At 39.7% G+C, this 16,470-nt stretch overlaps 1 protein-coding gene across 1 annotated transcript in view; it reads left to right on the top strand.

Moving 5' to 3' along the window:
* Window positions 1–12,447: 12,447 nt before the first annotated feature.
* The window catches only part of Aldh-III (Aldehyde dehydrogenase type III), a 260,715-nt gene continuing 256,692 nt past the window's right edge, over window positions 12,448–16,470 (top strand). Inside the window, exon 1 of the mRNA XM_090371122.1 lies at window positions 12,448–12,527. The gene's annotated coding sequence lies outside the window, so the exon portion shown is untranslated. The remainder of the gene's footprint in view (window positions 12,528–16,470) is intronic.

Here is a 16,470-nt window from a genome sequence, read left to right as displayed (position 1 = left end):
TGAGCAGGATCCTCAACTGTTGAACCATCGATATCCGGGGACCAATCTGGTTCATCCCTTTCATTCTAGAGTTTACATAGGAAAAGAACTCTTTGTTGTTTTTCTTTGCATCCTTTGCCAAGGATTTCTCATAATCTGTCTTTGCCTGCCTAATCTCCTTTGTGACTTGTTTACAGACCAGCTTATATCTATCATATGCTTCCGTGTCAACTATTAATATATATGTATCGCATGCATTTTTTCCTCTCTGCCATCCAACATCTGTCATCCATTTAGGCCTAAATCTTGAACAATATTTCTTAGTTGGTATGTAGCGCCTAGTAGCTTCCAAGATAAGTTCTTTGAATGCTTCCCATTTTGAATTTTCTGTTGGTAACATCATCAGTTGGTCCCATTGTATAGAATTTAAATACTGTCTCAGACCATCGTAGTCTCCTTTACGAAAGCAAAAACCCTTCCCGTTACCCCTGATGGTAGTTACCTCTTTGAGTAAATTGCACTTTAGCACACTGTAATCACTGCTATATAGTGGTTCCTTTATTTGCAGATTCTTAATGCACGAAGAATCACTGCTGATAATCAGATTAAGAGTATTACTCCCTCTAGTTGCCTCCAGAACATGCTGATGTTGAAAACAATCATCCAATAAATCCACAAAAAGCCTTGCTAGTGTATGAGTGACCAACCCACAAATTCCAATCAATATCTGGGAAATTAAAATCCCCCATTATAAGACTCTCTGATTTACTGGCCCATTTTATTTACCTGTACAGTTTCTTTTATATACTCATCAGAGTCATTAGGCCTATAGCACCCTCCTACTCTCAATTTTGATCTCCCAATTCTTATGTCACACCAAACTGACTCGACACTGCACTGTCCAGCGATGTTGACTGGCTTCACTTCCTTGGATTTTATGTGTTTCTTAACTAATAACAAATTCCAGTTCTGCATTCCTTATATCTGTGTGACACCACGTCTCTGATATCCCAACAATATCTGCCTTTGATGTTTTCCGCAATACCTCAAATTAATCAAATTTATTTACCAAACTCCTAGCATTGGTGTACACGCATGTATACATGCATCTGTTCCTATTCTTAGCTACCCTAACACATCCCATGTGTTTTCTTGTACTGCAATGACTCTCAGCAGTCTTTGAAATATCCTGCATCTTGTTTTCCAGGCTGCTGCTCATTCCAATAGAAGCAGTGCAAGAATCACTTTCACCTCTGCCAGTGGCTACTGTTAATCTGTTAGTCCTTGAATCCCCCCAAGCTAGCAGTGTTCTGCCTACCCAACACTGCCTCTATAGCATCAAAAAATATTCTTGCACCCTTTCTATTTAAGTGTATCCCATCCCTGTAGAAGCAGTCTCTCCTGTTAACAAGTAGACCACGCTGAAAAAAATTCGACCCTTGAGCCTTGCACAATCTTTCCAGAGCCGAATTGATCGACTCTCATCATATACTCCCTCCTATCGTGTCTGGGCAGAATTGCAGACACTTTCAAATTCAACCTAATTCACGGCTTTTTTTCAACATATCAATATAAATTTATCAATGTAAAGAGCAGTACCAGAGAAAATTTGTACAATGTGCTGAAACAGGAATTCGAAATATTAGGATTAGACATAACTAATATCCGAGGGCAAGGTTATGCCAATGGAGCTAATATGAAATGAAAGGTTTCAGGTGTTCAGGCAGGACTTTTACAGGAAAACTCAAGGCCATTTTTTACACCATGTGCTTGTCACAGTTATAATCTAGTTCTAGGGAATATGGCGAAAGCCTCTCCTGAGGCAATGTCCGTTTTTTGACACTTCAACGTCTGTACGTGCTCTTTTCGGCATCAACAAAGAAATGAGCATTTTCCAAAAATATGTGAAGGGTCTTTCTGTAAAGCCTCTCTGTGAAACACGGTGGGAGTGTCGAATGCAGTGTAAGGTATCAAGTTGGTGATTTCGATGATGCGCTTTTGGAAATAGCATCAGAAGATACCAAAGCAATTAGTGAAGCTGAATCACTAGCTAACCAGATAAAGGAATACAAGTTTCTTGTTTCTTTAGTACTTTGGTATGTTTTTTGTTTCACGTAAGTAAAGAACTACAAAGTGATGCTATACAAAGTATTTGTAGATCTTGCTCTTTCTTCTTTCTTTCTTTTATTAAAAAAACCTTCATTTAAAACGCTCTTTGTTCTTCATTTAAAACGCTCTTTCTTCTTCATTTAAAAACCTGCACTGGATGTCAAAGTATAGAGAGACTGGCTTTAAACAAATCTCCGCTGCTGCCACAAAAAAATTATTATTATTATCTGTAATTGATTGCATAAACTCGTATTTGTGTCTGTAAATTGTGTGTTCTCTGGTCGATTAGAGTGAAAACAATAGCCCACCCGGGATCTCTCCTCTCTCTCTCTCTCTCTCTCTCTCTCTCTCTCTCTCTCTCTCTCTCTCAGGGTAATGCAGAAAGTTTTTTTTTGTTTGGTTCAGCATAAACCTCAGGCTTCCTTGTACCATATGGCTAATAATAATAATAATAACTATTAATTATTATTAAATAGATATTCACAATAGTTCAGAAAGAGAGAGGAAGGGGCATGACAGAGCAAAAGAAAACAGCGATAGTTAACCTGAAGGATTATTTCGACAACAACACAGCACCACTCGACCAGTCCATAAGGAAGATAGATAAATGGTATACCCCACTGAACCTAAGCGAGGAACTCCCTCCCGCCCAGACGGTACAAGAAACGAAGTTAGAAAGATGGACTTGGCAGACACTACAATGACCTCCATCAAGATCACATTGATAACATTGCTTCCAATGCATGGCTCACAAACGGGACGCTCTTTCCCGAAACTGAAGGATTCATGCTGGCCATCCAAGACCAGGTAATCAACACCAGAAACTGTAGAAAATACTTAAAAAGGAGCCCGGAATGTCAGATGACACATGTCGACGATGCCACCTGGCCTCAGAAACGATCCAATACATCACCCCCGAGGTGCAAGGTGATCACCCAGACTGAGTACATTCATAGACATGACCAGGTAGCCAGGATAAAACATCAGAAGCTAGCGAGGAAATACCATTATTATTATTATTATTAATATTATTATTTCTAAGGTGGCACCTAGACTTCCGTCTATCTCCAGCTGATAAATTGAATTTGTGCAGAACCTCTGCAAAACAGACCTGTATGGCAGGTCTCTTCGCCACCAGGGGCCAGCTGGTACCTGCACAGCTGCTCCCTAATGGCCGCCCATAGTCACTTGGTACTAGACCTGGTCTACTATTTTAACAGTGTCTCATGCACAAAAATCCTGCACCCACCGGAAGTAGTGCTATACCGGTGGGTGCCAGCAATCCCGCTCCCAGGCTGCCCACACCTGAGAGCCAGCGGAAAAAAAAAAAAAAAATTACACACACACACACACACACACACACACACACACACACACACACACACACACACACACATATATATATATATATACAGGGTGATTCACTACCAGTGCGACATGGCGACATGGAAGTGGCCAGAATCGGTATCCTCTATGAAATTTCTAAGGGGAACGCCTGCACCTTCATGGGCTTCAATGCAGATCCCACTGCTAACCGAGCGACCGAAAAGAAAAGGCTCACTGCCCACCTCACGCAAATATGGCAATCTAGATGGGACAACTCTTCCAAGGGAGAGATCACTAGGAAATTTCTCCCCAACGTGGAGAAATTGTATCCGAAGGCCCCGCTGTGGTTCTCACCGGGCCTCTATACAACCTTTCTACTTACCGGACACGGAGCATTCAAGGCAAAACTCACAGCCCTGGGCATCACAGAGGACCCTGCCTGCTGCTGTGGAGAGTCTGAGAGCTGGCAGCATCTCATGTACGATTGCCGGCTCTATGATGACCTTCGCTGCCAGCTCATCTCCAGGATCACCCTCTTGCCCAGAGACAGAGAAAAGCACCTACTCGACAGTAAAGAGCAATACATTGCATTCTCAAAATTCGCAGAAGACCTCTACAAGAGGAGACGTACCCTCATTGTACAACAACCAAACCGTGACCAACAGCAATAAAACTAATTCAAGCTGAGAACTGAAAACGACAAAGTGTCATGACTGCCGCATCGTGGACCTTACAAGGAAACGGATTCTACTAAGAATAAAGGACACGGCTTACAACCATTAGAATGACTACAACCCTGGACTTTTCAAAGGAACACACCGACCTGGATCGTGCAGTTCACTGCCACCAAGCCATTTTGGCGAACAAAATGGAGCACCTGACTCGATTACTTTAAACCCAAACCCAGGCGGGAAGAGGGGAGACACCCTGTCTCCCCCTCTCTCCGCCGACCCTCCTTTTTCTTCTGGTGAGGCATGGACATGCCTCACTGACCACCTGGGGACATCTACTCTGTCGCCCCCATACTTCTACCTTTACCCCCCAGCCTTCTGCCTCTCCTCCCCCACTCTATCTGTACACGATGTAAACGCCCTACGTCCTAAATTAATCAAATCAAAAGTAATTTTCGCCCAGTCTCGGCCTATCATATCCACTGCCCTGCTCTTGCCGTTTGAATGCATGGACGCTATGCGCTGTATGCAAACATTCAAAAATAAATTACAACTGCATGTGTATATATATATATATATATATTATATTTTAATTGCTTAGATGAATTAAACTTTAGTGTCTATTTTCCATTGGGTATTAGGGTGTATCAAATATATATATATATATATATATATATATATATATATACACACACTTATATATCTTCAATTTTTTTTTTTTTTTTTTTTTAGGTCCTAGCTGCCGAAATCTCAGGAAATTAAGCGGCAGGACCTGCCAGAGTAACTTAAGCCAAGTGAGTTCCTGGTCTGCCTCCACGGGGCGAAAGTGGGGCAACGTTGGGCCTCAATAGGGGTCCAGCGGCTAAATGACCAGATGAACAACGGTACACGACACCATACAAATACAATTCCCACACACTTTTAAATCTCTGGCTTTTCCAGTCAACTGGTTCACCCACAATGTAAACTACGTGGAGATGGGGGAAACCCCTGGTGCCGTTGGACCCTAAACACACTTTCACTTTCACTTTCACCAGTGCGACAAACTTGCAGGAGGTGTAGGGGGCACAAAGACGAATCGGAATCTCATAGCATTGCAGGGTTCGAAATGCCTTCGTCATGCTGTAGAGGACGTTGAACGGGAGGTCGCGTGAACAGCGATCCCGCTGGAAGTCAGCATTAGGACGGACGAGTATTCAAACGTAGGATGTTTGAATACTCGTCCGAGTATTAGGATGGACGAGTATTCAAACGTTGAACTGGCCGACATGCACCTCGCGTATGGAGCTGCGGACTGTAACGGGCGCGCCGCTCTGCGCTTGTACCAGGAACGTTTCCCGCACAGGAGTGCTCCTCATCATACGGTTTTAATCGTATGATGAGAAGGTTACGTGAGACTGGTTGTTTCACGAGAGGTACCATGAATCGAGAGCGAACGACGAGGACGCCAGACAATGAGGAGAATGTCCTACGTCTTGCAGAAGGCAATCCGAGTACAAGTACTCGAGCGATAGGCCAACGATTGGGTATTTCCCAATCCACTGTATGGAGGATACTGTCAACAAACCAAATGGGTTCATACCATCTGCAACGCGTCCAATCATTGGAGCCTGCGGATTATCCACTCCGGAGGACTTTTGCTACTTGGTTTCTTCAACAGAAACGGTTCGCAAATGCCGACTTCCAGCGGGATCGCTGTTCACGTGACCTCCCGTTCAACGTCCTCTACCGCATGACGAAGGCATTTCGGACCCTGCAATGTTATGTGATTCCGATTCGTCTTTTTGCCCCCAATGCCTCCTACAAGTTTGTCGTACTGGTAGTGAATCACCCTGTATATATATATATATATATATATATATATATACACACACACACACAAACACATATACATACAATATAAACAAACTAGGAAAAAAAAAAAAAAAAAACACAGATAATCAAAGTGCATATAACCAAATCTTAATGAGTAAGCATTAGATTATTCCAATGTCTTTTCCGTTGAAAAACAGTTACACAGAACTCTTGCAGTGCTTGAAATTTATTGATTAGCAATAAGATCACTTTCACAGCCTCTAATTAAAATTACCAATCTTCACTTTTAGCCTTGCTCTAAGTTGAACATACAAACTACAATCATATAATAAATGACTCCAAGTCTCAGGTTGACCGCAAGTACATAAATGAGAGCTGACTAGACCAAAGTAATGTAGTTTAAAATTTAATGACCCATGGCCAGTTAAAATAAACGATGTTACCATAGAAGGAAAAAACCATTTGTTGTTTGCTGTCATAAGTAAATGTAACTGTTGGAATGAACAATCTAGTTACCTCCCCAGTTACACTAAGATCCCATCTCTGTTGCCACATACCAATCAACTGTGTTAGAACATTTTTCTTAGCTTTAGCTATCTCTAAAGTGACATCAGATGTAATATTCATGAAAGAAACAACTATGCCTTTTTTTAAGTAATAACAAAGGGCTCGATACACAATGTACAAGTCTAGAGGCAAATGCACGGCCAAAACCTGCATAGCATTCGTTCAGACTGTTCTGCACAAACTAGAAATAACATAAAGCATTGAGCGCTGAATCGATAACAATTTCTGTTTAAATTTAACGTTAGTAACTCTGAAGTACCATGCTGATGCTCCGTACGCAACTATGGGTAAGAAGACTGCCTTGTAGTATAAATTTAAAACTCTCCTGTTCAATCCCCAATCTGACCTAGTTAATCGAATTATTGCTGCACTAAATTTTTTAACTTTTTTGTGTAAGTAATTTAAATGTGGGAAAAACGATAATCTATCATCAGTTCTTATACCTAGATATTTCACTTCAGATACTAGGGGAATCTCCCTCCCCTTAAAGCTTTTGGCAGTCACGCATAATTTAGTTTCCCCTTAAGAAGCATCATAACAGTTTTAGTTGTAGATATCAATAGTTTATGCAGATCAGCCCATGACACTAGACTTTCTAATACCTGGGCCGCTCTTATTTCAAGCACAGATCTGGATTTACCAGTAACACATAAAACCAAATCATCTGCATAAGCAATCTTATGCAGATTTTCAACTGATTGTTCTAGCCATAAATTAAGTACTAAGTTCCAAAAAAAGTGGGCCCAATACAGACCTGAGGACACCCTCTCGAAAGATTCCTATTAAACTGTAGATGCTTATCTTTCAGTATAATTTTCCTACCAAACAAATAACTCTGTATCGTTCTATACAATAAGTCTGGACATTGCATACCCCTTAATGCAGACAGAATACTCTCATGCCACACCATGTCAAAAGTTCCAGTAAAACCTATAAAAATGGCTAACACATACTTATCCTCTGCCTGGTTGGTGAAATTCATGAGATCATTAATGGCATCCTCGGTAGAATGCCCTCTCTTGAAACCATATTGATAAGGCAGGGTCAAACCATTTTTATCCCTGACTTGGTTCAGTCTTAAAAATAACAATCTTTCAAAAACTTTGCCAAGATTAGCCAATAACGAAATTGGTCTATACCCTCTTGGGTCATTTCATTTTTTACCCGTCTTAACTAACAGCTTGATCAAACCAACTTTCTAGATACCAGGAAAGGTACCTTGAAGTAAGCATTTATTTTATAAGTTTAACAAGATGTTAGGATAAAGCTAAATCACTTTAAGAACATCGATATTCTCTACTAAATCGATTCCCGGAGCTTTGGAAATGTTAATTTTCTTAGAAATGGCTCTCAATTTCTCTAAAGTAAATAAGCTAATATCAACAGATCCAAGGTATGTTACATTAGAGTCCTTGATACCTCCTTGCTCTGTTGTCTCCCCCACTTCTTCCTCATGAGGAAACGACTCCGATGGTTCCTGCACTGTTGTAATCCAATCAGTTGTTTCTACACCATTGACGATTACAGTATTCATTATCTCTCCAGGTCTTACCTTATTCATACTTAGTTTATAAATTAATCCCCAAGGATCTGTATTGCCCGCACTAGTAACTATATTTCTCCAAGCCTTTAATTTACTCTCATAAATAGCCCTATAATAAATTTTCTTTTTATTCCTATAACATGCATGATAAAATTGAGCCTCATTCAGCCGCCACCGCCTATACCTCTGATATGCCTTCCTACATAAAAATACTTCTTTCCTTAACCTGGATAATTCCGCATTCCACCAATTAATAACTCGTCTCTCAACTCTTTGTCTTCTTGAGGCTCAACTGAGGGCTCTAAGCAATGAAGACTGAACGAAAGCAGCATACTCACAAGCATTTAAAAAATTCAAATTAACCATATTGTCTCCTGAAAAATCTAAAGCCACTGACCGTGCAAAACTAGACCAGTTAATCTTATAAGTAAATCTAGTTAATTGAAAATTATCAAAATCTAAAGTAATATTTAAATCAGCCAAATTAATATGAAAAACCAAAGATCTATGATCACTATTCGTATTGTCTGTTTTCACATGCCAATGACAGATTCGTCTGGATTACCTCTGAGTAACTAAAGTCAAATCAATGTTCGACCTGCCATGAACATTGTTAAAAGTATAAGGCTGACATGATATACTGACTACACACAAATTATTCATTAAAATGAAGTCCTCCATTAAGCGACCTTTCTGATCAGTCATGCCGCTAAACCATAAGTTAGACTTTGCATTGGAATCCAATGCAATAATTAAATTACTACAACCAATTTCACTGAAAACTGTTTCCATATAATGGATAGAGTTAACAATTTCGTAACTTGGAGGATAATAAAGAGATATTAAATTAAAAGACAGACTAGGAGTAGTAATGTTCACACATGTTGAGTTCTGACTACACAGCCCGGAGAGGACAGTTATCTGCAATAACTTATTAAAGACCACAATTGCTGTTTTAGGTTTAACATCAACTACACTTATAACTCTGGCATCAGCAGGAAAACCAACAATTTTATGTCCATGTGCGAAGGAACCAACATACGGCTCTTGCATACACAAATGTCAACACTTTCTTGCATAGCCACCATTCTAATTTCATCAGTATCCGCACACATCTTTGGGCGTTGAGTTGAACCAACTGGAGCACACTACCTTCATCTTCATGTTGAAAACTACCATTCACATTAAAAGTACTACAGTTATCCATCATAAGTACGCGTACTTGCAAATTCTAGAGCCCTTTTATACTCAGGACAAGTAAAAAAAAAGTAAGTAAAGTGCAGCCATTATCAACCCACTGCAGGATGGAAGCCTCCTCAACAATTCATGCTGAGGGAAATGGACCATAATCTGCCACGCTGGTCCAGTGCGGGTTGGCAGATCGACCGTATTCAGCAGTCAGGGGCTTGAACCCCCGGTCTACTCAAAGAGCGTGTGCTACTGCACTCCCGCTCCTGCCCACTCGGCTACGGAGGCCGGTTACTACTCCTTAATGAGTGATCATAAGCTCTATCTCTGCGCTTGCAGTTCACACAGCATGGATCTTTATTTTTATTTGGGCAATCAACAAAAATATGGCCAACCTGAGCACAATGACCACACGTCACGGTCTTGTGTGTGCAGCGTTGTATAGAGTGGCCATACCCCAAACACTTAAAACATTTAGTCACAACTGTAAAACGCCTGAATTTGTGTGACCTATATCCAAAATACAGCCTGTCATTTCACATCAAATTTTCCAACACGTGAGGAGCTACCCCAATCACCCAATTATTAAACCTTGCCTTGGAACTGTTACCGAATCTAAAAACAATGCCCTCTCTGACCTCTTGCTCCTCATATTCATAATCTTGAAGCTTTTTCTTATATAAATTCCTAATAATTTAATTAGGAATAATGTACCTAAGTTAATTCCTTAGGTACATCATACACTAAGATGGTAGGGATCTGTAACTTTACTTTATCCAGATTAATACCCTTTTGAAAAAAATACCTCTGCCTTACTGAGTTTATCCAAATCCTTATCATTATCTGTCTCAACTAAGACTCCTTTATTTCGTATAGCTCTTAGATTTCTAATTTTTATTTCTTGAAACTTTTCCTTTCAGGTGTTAACAACAACCTCTTTAACTTCCTAGTTTGACTTATACTGTTCTGAGGACTCCTCAGCCCTGCAAATAACCTTATTATCTAATCTTGCCACTTTGCTCAGCTTCCTGTTATTATCCACCATACAGATATCATTTAATATTGCCTGTTCACCTAATTGAGGCTGGCAGAATCCAGCCCTAACCTTGTCCGCATAAGTCCCCTTTTGTTCTGCAACATTAGATAGAAAAGGCTGCCCTCTTACAATGTCATCTAATAAACTGGCACGCACCTCCATCTCCTCTGCCCTTGTTTTAAGACGTTCATTGTCAATGATTAATGCTGCTGATATAGTCTCCATGTCAATCCATACGTCAAGTAAAAAATTAGTTGCAGCTTTAGTCACTTTATTATATTCACTAGTCATGTAGTCAATGACTTTTTTCTTCAACTTTATTACAAGCTCAAAAATAATAGACACGTCAGGGTACCTCTGCCTTTAGTCCTGTATGTTAGCAACTATTATTTCACTCTCACGCACATTTGTGCCTGTACTACTTCGCCCCGATTCCGAATAAAAACTATCTACATCAGAAACCATATTATCAGAGTGAATATCCGGAAAATCAGTTATCTTAACATTTGACAAATCATTTGTTATTTCTGTTACGGCATCATCTTCTAACCGCACCCCCTGTTCAACCATGCAGCCAACTTTAACTACGTTTAGCAAGGAAATGCCAGTTGACCAAAGAAAGTGTACCATAGTACAAGTACGAACCCCAGGCAGTACTAGAGACCCGAACCCACAAGCTGTACTGGGACCGCGCCATAATATTGGGTAAGACCATCCCGCACAACAGACCGGACATAATCTTTGTGGAGAAGATGTAAAAGTCTACCAACCTGATTGATATAGCAGTGCCCAACACTAGCAATGTCCAGAAACCCCATGAGAAAAAAATTTGGAAATACACGAACCTGAGACATGAGGTCAAGGAGATGTGGCATACGCAAGAAGTATCGACCATCCCGATCATCGTGTCAGCCACCGCTATTGTGCGAAAGACTCTACATAGCAGCCTAGCAGCAATAGGTCTCCCAGGGAACACCTACAAGGAACTCCAGAAAGTCGCAATCCTGAACACCTATAGGATAGTCAGAGATTTCCTCCACCAACAGTAATACCAGACATTACAACCACCCTGGGTACTTGGTAGCAGTACCTGTGACGGAGTGGAGTCCCCCAATCAGGGAGAAATAATATAAGTGCAACAATAATAATAATAATATCAGAGACACATGTCTGTCGAACCAGGCTGTTTTCACTCGGCGTGAGTGACGACAGTAATTTAACCACTGCGTTACCTGCGAGGACTATATTGTGTGTCCATCACTTATCGCCATTTATCATTATTTTTATATAGGTTCAACCCTGTTATTCTGTGAAACTTGAAAACACTTCGCGATCCGCTAGTTTGACAGGTTTAAGTATACACCAGTTAATGTATACCCCCTCTAGTCATCTGGCTGCTTCAGAAGTAACCACTAGCAGCAGCAGTGGTTTTCAACCGGGGTAGCGCGGCACCCTAAGGTGCCGCAACAACATTCTAGGGGTATCACGTAATTTGGGTTTAAGTTACTTAAACTTATATTTTTAAATTGTATATATTTATTTCATTATAAAAAGGTGTACAGTATTTTTTTTAATTTTGTGATGACCTATAATTGATGTTTATTTAATACCTCTATATAAAGAATAAAACTATTATATTATATATAAATAATTTGTATTCTGAATTGTAATTTTGTTTATATTAATATTATTGTAATAACTATCATTATAACATAAATATTTTTTAATATTAGATATATATATACAGAGAGAGAATCGGATCTAACAGGTAGAAAATTGAGTAGTGGTGCCAAAAAATAAAATAAATGACTTAGGAGTGCCGTTATTAATTAAAAAAGGTTGAAAACCACTGCGTGACTAGCTGTTAATAATTAATAACTGATAATGTTAATAACTGATAATTAATTATAATAACCTTGATGTGAGGAAGTGTTGCAAAATCATTTTTTGGTAACACCAGAGGGCAGGAAACTCAAGTCATGTGTCTTCGCGTATTGTTGCTGTTGTCGTGTTTTGACGGAAATGGTCTATCCTGTTAGAAAGAGGTGTACTCAGGTGGTGTGGTGTGCGGAGCTTCGAAGCTCTGGATAGAAAATTTGCGTGTTATTTTTTTGAATGTTATTCTTGATAAGAATTGCATTCAAGTGAATCAGCTGCAAAAGGCAGAACTGATTATCGGAAAACGGTAAGCTGGAGTTTTATTTGGAACAGTGTATTCTGAGCATAAACATTATATTGAAGGAACCATGTTCGTTCAGTTAAATTTAATTTACGCTTAGAATCCGTTTCGCAGGTGAGTTTTTTTTTTTTTTTTTTTTTATGTAAGTTTAACCAAACCTAACTCAAGGGAATAATTCTTGGCAGCCCAGAATTCATTTTGAGGCCAGTGGATCCAATGAAAATATTGGTAATTACTCCTGCACGAGGCAACATGAGTGGTAATTGTTCAGGGGGATGGGACTAACCCCAACTCTTCGCATTGCCATGTATGGCACGAGTACACATTATCTAGCTGTCTGATAGTTTACACGTAAAAATCCTTAAATACCCTTCGTGTTATTTTGATGGACCAAACCGTCTCGAGCGTCATTGCTTTGCGACACTTGAAATGCAATTAGCAGAGAAATAACGACAGAAAAACAGCATCAGAATGTCCAATGATTGATACTTAATTGATATAATTTCAGGAAGGTTGAATATGTATACACCAGCAAGGTACAAAGAGGATACAGGCAGAAATATTATGTTTACATCACACTTAAGCCTTGCTTCTTGATTGCATTAAACAAGTAGCACATAGTTACATTACTTCTGAGCATAATCACCCTATAAGGTGTAAGTGGTACTTATACCAGCCTAGTGGAAAACTTGGATGCTCCTGTAATATGAGTTTGGTTTGTACCTTGTTTTGTAAAACAGTCACTGACTGCTGTGACCATGTGAAACATTGGTTACATTGGTTTTCAAGATGCCTTTGATGCAGACCAAATTGTTGATGTTTTAATGGAGCCAAGTTTGCTGTATGAGGATAAAGGCTTGGTTTTACACTGGAAATTATGTAAGTTTGATTTAAATTCAGCTGTGTATTAGGGAGGGTGCATTGCCTTAAAGATCTTCCTTATCTTGAGCTATCTCTCTCTCTCTCTTTTGTATATCTTGGTCTTCACCATTTCCATTGATTTGCAGTAACATATGGAGTTTATAATTGTACTAGGGTGTAGAAAACAAGTCGAACACCTTTATGGTCCCAAAGATGGTGTTATGGGTGTGTTGGAGGAGTGCTTGTGTAGTATTTTCTTAAATTCTTGGAGATTATCCACACCCTTGTTAAAAGTAGTTTGATAAAATGTTGCATACTGTTTTAACTGAGGATGATGCTTAACTGAATTTCCTTTTGAGCAGGCCCCTTGTTAACAAATCTGCAGCACACCCTTTTGTTGGTGGCCATCACTTTTATCACTGGTGGCTGTGCCGAGCCATTTTAGTACCTGAGGCAAGAATGGAAAATTGCACCCTACTGTTAATGATGCCAACTTTGGCAATTATTTAATCTTTCTTTTGGCATCCCTTTCAGCTTTTAACCTGAGGCAAGAACCTCGCTCATCTCGGCATGGCTCTGACTGGTGGAACTCTTTAAAATTGCTTTTGTGCAAGTGATAATGTTTACTTTCATTGCATTGATGCTTGTTTTGTTTCTTTGATAAAGTTATGTGCCATTATTAGTCAAACCATTCAAGAACAAAGGTAGAGTTCCAAATTGTTGAAATGTGTTTTTTTCAATTTGGCACTTTCATTTGTCTGTCATATTTTTTTTTTTTTTTTTTGTGATCCATTTGCTGACTCTCTTCCATACTACAGTTTCACATTGAAAATGTCATAGGCCATTCTGCAGTTGGGTAAACCATCATCAGTTTGTCAGATTTGATTATTACATTAACAGCTGTAATGTTCATGTTATTGTGGCCATTCCCATTGATCACTAACAGATGATTATAATAAATTGTTCAGTCCTTTAAATTTATTCAAACCACTCATGCAACTATACCAAGGGGAAGTTTATTCCAAAAATCAATTACTCTGGTGAAACCAAATTTTTGTGCATTTTTATTATTATTATTATTAGCCACATGGTACAAGGAAGCCTGAGGCTTATGCTGCACCAGCCAAAAAAAAAAAAAAAAAAAATTCCCGAGTTACCCCCTGTGTGTGTGTGTGTGTGTGTGTGTGAGAGAGAGAGAGAGAGAGAGAGGCATCACCAAGAAAGAGAAGAATGATGATATCCAGCTCAGGACCCTGGGTTTGCCAAGCCCATACTCACCAGATGTGAGCCTGCAACCATTCTTTTCCAGTTTAATTTTATGTACCCTTGTATGTGTGTCATCTGAGAAACACTAGCGATGCCATCAACATTTAGTTTCCCAATCAATTTAAAGCCTTGAAACATATCATTCAGGACTGCAGATGACTGGTTTCCAGATTCTATAATTTACAGAATTCAAGCTTTTTATGGCAAGAATACAAATTTTTGTCTCATTTTCTTGTTATTCTTCACTGCACCCATTCCAACAGGTCTACATTCTTCCTAAAGTGAAACTTCCAAACATGTACGCAGTACTGGAGATGTAGTACAACCATTGCTTTATACAATGGATCATTGGGTCTTTGTCCTTGTTAGCAAAATTTCCTGTATACAGAAAGACATGAAGTTCAATATGCAGTACAAATAGGCACTAAGTAGGGCAGCACATTAGCATTAGTAGAGGCATACGATGCAAGAAAGCAAGCTTATGGAGCATCAGCCAAAAAAAAAAAAAAAAAACCCTCCCATTTCACCCCATCATTCATTCCAAATACCTGTCCAGCACAGCCTTAAATTTATTTAGGCTATGAACTTCCACAATAAAAGATGGAAGTCTGTTCCACCAATCAACTACCCACTGGCTAAAGGTAAATTTCAGCACATCTGTTCTACAGCTGTCTTTTCTCAATTTTAATCTATGCCCCTCAGGTTCTTAATCTGAGCAAGAAGAAGAATCCCATCAACATGCAGCTTGCTCAACCCATTCAAGGCTTTATACACCTCAACCAGATCACCTCGCAGGTGCCTACTCTCCAGGCACTGCAATTTGCAGAACTTAAGCGTTTCTTGGTAAGAGCACCCCTTTGTTTCCCTCACAAATCTTGTTGCCCTTCTTTGTACTCATTCTAGCAACTCTACATCCTTCCTAAAATGAGACCTCCTGACCTTACACAGTACTCCAGGTGTGGCCTGACCATTGCCTTGTAATCACCTTCCTGTCCCTTCTAGCAAAATTCCTATATATCATTGATAAGACTCCATGACTTGCCCTGGCAGCACATCTGCACTGCTCAGAAAACTTAATATTTGACTGCACAGTTATCCCCAGGTCTTTTTCATTTTCCACTTCCCTGAGTGTAGTACCCCACAGTTGGTATGTTTCTCTTGGGCTATTGCTACCCATATGCAGTACTTTGCATTTGTCAAGTGGCGCCTCCGTAACCAGGTGGGCAGGAGCAGTAGTGCGTAGCACATGCTTCTTGATTAGACCGGGGTTCAAGCCCATGAGCCACCAAATATGGAGGATACGGAAAGGTCAGGGAATGACCACCGCATATCCCCGGAGCAATATGGCCTTAGTTGCTAATGCTCCTAAAAACCAAATAACAACAACAGCATTTGTCAATGTTAAACTTCAGTTGCCCCTTCTCAGCCTATTTGCCCAATTTATATAGATCCAGTTGGAGTAGCACACTGTCTTTACTGTCATTAACAACCCTGCCAACCTTGGTACCATCTGCAAACCTGGACATTAATCCTGATATACCTTCATCAATATCATTGATGAATACACAAATCAACAATGGGACCAGCACCGAACCCTGGGGAACTCCACTAATAACATTTGTCCATGAAGAGCAGTGTCCATTGATTACCACTCTGTCATTTCCTACTCAACCATCTCTTTATCCATTGTAGCAAATTACCCTTAATGCCTACCTCTCCAATTTGTACAGCAGTCTTCCATGTGCAACAGTATCAAAAGCTTTCCTGAAATCCAAGTATATGATATCAAAATTATTTTTGATTCAGTTCCTTTGTGACCACATCATAATATCCAATCAAATTGGTCAGACAAGTCCTCCCTTTAACAAACCCATGCTGTGTCTTAACTATTACTGTAGTCTTGTCTAGATGATCCTGCAATGCTTCTTTA

This window comes from Mastigoproctus giganteus, chromosome 4 (genome assembly GCF_048544385.1).
Source record: "Mastigoproctus giganteus isolate SK-2022 chromosome 4, ASM4854438v1, whole genome shotgun sequence".
Lineage (NCBI taxonomy): Eukaryota > Metazoa > Arthropoda > Arachnida > Uropygi > Thelyphonidae > Mastigoproctus > Mastigoproctus giganteus.
The sequence above is the reverse complement of the archived record's forward strand: the minus strand, read 5'-3'. Positions and strand labels throughout refer to the sequence as shown.